The following is a 4599-nucleotide window of genomic DNA, read 5'->3' as shown; positions in this document are numbered from 1 at the left end:
TACAGTAGGTCAAATCAATACAAACAAAAGATAATTGAGAGTGCTTCTCATAGGCTTGGCATTTGATTAGATGTTACTAGTGAAAATTGCAGTGTACAGCCAGCACCTCCCTTCACAAGAGCAGTCTGGATATCTTGGGCAGGATGAGATTGGGGATAGGGCCAGTACAGGCTCCAAAGTCAGACCAGGCTTGGCAATAATTGTTTTTGGAACTGATGGGTGAGCCTGGACCTCCATAAGCATGGAGGAGATAAAGCCCAGTCCCAGGCCAGCAGGGGATGGGCTCATGGTTCATTGGCATTCCAACAACATAGGAGTCACCCACCCTGCCTCACAACAGGTCCACCACATCATGGGCAGCCTAGCCCTCTGCTTAGCTCTGCTCAGTGCACGCTGGACATCCAGGGGGCTTGGCTCTGCTGGGAGCACTGTCTCACCACCTGCTTTGATGCAGTTCAGATGCAAAATGATGCCAATGTTTCTAAGAGTGTACCTTAGTAACAATGACCAGCACTGCACGGAAGTTCCAGTTATTCCAGAGACAATATGCAGAGATGTGTTAAATCTGTGCACAGAAGCTGGCAAGAGTGACTGATGTTTGGCTGAATGTGTGTCTCTGAATGTCCAGTTGCTCATAATGAGAGAATGTTTGACATTCTTTAATGATTTGGAAGTCAGAGAAGTGAAGTTTGTTTCTTCTTTCCTCATGAATGCCCTCTGGCAGGGACATTGTAAATGGACTAAGGTCTCAGGATCAAAGTCCCAAGAGAAATGATGTAAAAATGCCTGCTGAATGTGAAAGAAAGGAGAATGGCATTAATAGTGCTAAAATAAATCTGGGGCTTTCTGAAATTAAAAAAAAAAATAGCATCTCACCAGCAGCAATGGATTGAAGCCCAGCATAAAATGCTGGCTACAAAGCAACAGCACTTGAAGTTTTTAAAACAATAAGATTAGTGTCAACAAAAACAAGCTGTGGAGCAGGAGAAGCTTAATAGTCTAAAAGAAGTATCTGAGAATCAGGAAGCCAAGCTAAAAAAATGTGAGTGTACTTAAAGTTCATGTGGAACAGAAGAGGCTAAGCAAGGGGATACTTGTGGAGGAAACTGAACAGATTTATGGTGTGTTCCAGCAAAAACAAAGGGAGCTCATTCTAACAGTGTCAAAAGTAGAAGAACTTACAAGGAAGCTAGAGATACTCAAGAATGGCAGGATTGATGGCTACCATGACAACCAGTCAGCTGGATCACGTCTACAAGGAAGTGCAGTTAAGAATTTGAATCTAGAGTAGAATGCCAAGCTGCAACAACAGAGGGAGTGTTTGAATAAATGCAATTCAAAAAGGGCAGTCATAGGAAATCAAATTATGAGCTGAGGAACTCACTGTGGAGAAAGAAGGCAGCACTGCAGCAAAGTGAAGATCTTCTAGTTTCATCTAAGGGAAATCTTCCTCAGCAAGCAGTGTCAGCCCTAAGCCATGTGGCTGCAGTATATCCATCTATCCAGTCCTCTACCATTCTAAGGATGCCATGGAGGCCTGAACTGCTAGTGAAGCCAGCTCTGCCTGATGGTTCCTTGGCCATGCAGATTTCAGAGTAGCCAATAAAGATATAAACATGGCCCAATATGACATCTAAGTGCATGGCACAAACTAAAGGCTCTAACATCCCTTCAACTGGCCCTGATTGGAGCCCTTCAAATGCAGATCTTTTCCTAAGTCCAGGCTCTTCTGTACCCCAAATTACTGGAAACGCTCTGGACCAACCTGATGATGGGGTAGTTCCACTGAGGGAGAAAGAGAAGAACATGCCTGCATTCTTGATGTTCAACCCAGTGGATGAGTGTGCTGCCCAGCCCTCCTTCGGTACACTCAGGAAAACCCAGAGCAGTAAAGATGTCTTGTGGGATGCTCAGGCAGCAAATACAAATTAGTTAAAGTACCACCTCCCATCCCCAGAAAACCAAAACAAGTTAACTTGTCTTATTTTGGACAAGTCTATCAATCACCTTCTGACATTAAGCCCAAATGAAAATCCTCAGCTGTTGCTAACAGCTGTTACAACCATTGGAAATAATCCCAAACCAGCAGGGCAGCAGCCAAGGGTGCTGCTACCTCCAAGCATACCTTCAGTTGGCCAAGATGAAACCCTTTCTCCAGGGTCTAAGCAAGAAAGTTTACCTGCTGCTGCAGTCTGGTCCTTTACCTTGCTGTCATTCAAAGATGCTTGCTGTTGGTCCAAGCTTCAGAAAAACTCAGACAATGGCATCCAGCTCTATATATTCCATGTATACACAGCATCAGGTTTCAGGAAAAAAAAATCCAGCAGGTTGTGCAGAGTGCACTAAGACACATACAGAATCACATTTTGCAAGTGTATATGACAAGCCTGTTATTGCTACTTCCTAAATTCACAGCAGCACCCAGAGAACCCCAATAGCCAGGGCAAGCATGGCAGTTCAGAACCTGAAACAGAAACTGTTTCTTCAGTTCATGAGGACCATGAAAATAAAAGAATTCCTTGACCACTCAGCCTAATCAAATTATTGCCTTTCTCATCTAACCATTACCGAAACCATAGAGATGCTGACTTAGAAACCTTATGAAAGAAAGAGTCTAATGCACCAGACCACTAAAGAAATGTAGCTCTATTACAGATCCAGAGGGTCCTAATGGACCAAATATTTAGAAAATTTGTATCAGAGCCCACAATAGCTGCAATGGAGAACACCTCTGTCCCATCATACCCATCTAAGTCATCAAACTCGATGACTCAGGAGGCTCCACATGAATTCTGAATCCATATTTATATATGGAGCCAGAGAAGGAGGTGGTCTCTTTAGTTCCTGAGTCACTGTCCCCAGAGAATGTGGGGAGTGCCCATTCACAGAACACTGACATGCCAGCATCTTCTCCTAGCCTTGATTATGTGCCTAAAGGAGTCCCAGGCAGCAGCCCAAATCTCCAGAACAATGCAGAGTAACCAATTCCAGAGGCTCCCCATCTGCTTGCAGTGTATCTGGAGGAGAGACCCCTATACCCACCTCTACACTACCCATGTGGGTAGTCTGAAGTGCTGGAGAAGACACTGTGAGCATGTGCCTACCTGAGACCACTGGGCAGGACTCCCTGGCTCCTGGAAGAAGTACAAACTTGCTTAAAACTGGCTCAGAGGGTGAAAGCTGGAATGAGAGTGAAATTCAATGTTCTTGCTTTACTCCTAGATTTATTTTTGGCAGGAGAGTTTGACCTCATGCAGAGAATTATTTATAAGGTTGATGACCCAAGCCTGCCCAATGATGAAGGCATCATAACTCTCCACAATTCTGTGTGTGCAGGCCACAGAGAAATCATTAAGTTCCTGGTGCAGTTTGGTGTGAATATAAATGTTGCTGACAGTGATGCATGGACCCCATTGCATGTTACTACCTCATGTAACAACATCCAGGTGTGTAAGTTTTGGGTATTCTGGAGCAGCTGTGTTTACCATGACCTACAGTGACATGCAGACTGATGCACATAAGCCTGGGGAGCTAGAGGAAGACTACACATAGTGCTCTCAATTTCTGCATGGATTTCAGAAAAAAATGGCATAATAATATAAGAGTCACTTATGCACTTTGGTATTATGAGCTTTAGAATGATAATTTACTTCCCATGAAAATAGGAGTCTGTGTGACAGTCATTCACAGGAAAAATGAAGATAAAATTGAGTGGTGGAGAACCACAGATCCTCCTAATCACCATCAGAATGCTCTCAGCTTATGCAAGGAATTTCATATCACCTAAGAACAAGCTTGCAAAATTGTTTGTCAATGTTCTCATTGTGTAATACACACTCCAGTTTTACTTACTGGGGTTAATCCATGCAGTTTGTGGCCAAATCAATTGTGGTAGGTGGATATAACTCACATCCCTGAATTTGGCACAAAGTGCTATATTCATGTTTTTATTGATACTTGTTCTCATTTTATTTTTGCCATTGCTTGAACATGAAAAAATACTCATCTAGTCACTTCTCACTGCTTAGCTTCTCTTGCAGTGCTAGGCCACATTCTACAAATTAAAACTGATAATGTTCAGCTATGCTAGTTCTTTTTGACAGTTTTGTGATCAATATCATATTGATCATCAGTTATTCTTTATAATCCTCCTAATCTGGTGGAGAGAATTACAAACAGGACAATGTAATGGACCATATCAGCAAAATATGGGGTAAAAGCTATGCTTGTGTCTTTCCAGAAGGCGCACCTCATCCTATCTGGGTTCCTGAGCATGCTGTTCATCATCACTATGGAGGATTCTGGAACCACAGTTTAAATGACTAAAGCTCAAACCAGAAGTGTTGATCCCAATTTCTACTGTGAACAAGAAACTGAGAAAGAAGAGAAGGAATTAGAGAAAATTCTCCAAAATCTTTAACCCATTTCATGATTTTTGTCACTCAGCTTATTATTAAAGGCAGAATTTGAGTCATACAATTGGTGGGAACTGAGCCTTCTTTTATTGTGGTACCTTTTTCAGTTCAACAACAAAACTGGCTTTGTCAATCTTTGCATGGTTGACAGGTAGCTTTTGATAATTTTCTGGACAAACAGAAA

The 4599-nt window shown here is 42.6% G+C and overlaps 1 pseudogene; it reads left to right on the top strand.

Moving 5' to 3' along the window:
- Positions 1 to 448: 448 nt before the first annotated feature.
- Positions 449 to 3787, top strand: LOC113176549 (apoptosis-stimulating of p53 protein 2 pseudogene; annotated as a pseudogene).
- Positions 3788 to 4599: the final 812 nt, after the last annotated feature.

The sequence above is a fragment of the Urocitellus parryii genome (genome assembly GCF_045843805.1).
Source record: "Urocitellus parryii isolate mUroPar1 chromosome 9 unlocalized genomic scaffold, mUroPar1.hap1 SUPER_9_unloc_5, whole genome shotgun sequence".
Classification (NCBI taxonomy): Eukaryota; Metazoa; Chordata; class Mammalia; order Rodentia; family Sciuridae; genus Urocitellus; species Urocitellus parryii.
Note: the sequence above shows the minus strand (reverse complement) of the source record. Positions and strands in the feature narration are given on the sequence as shown.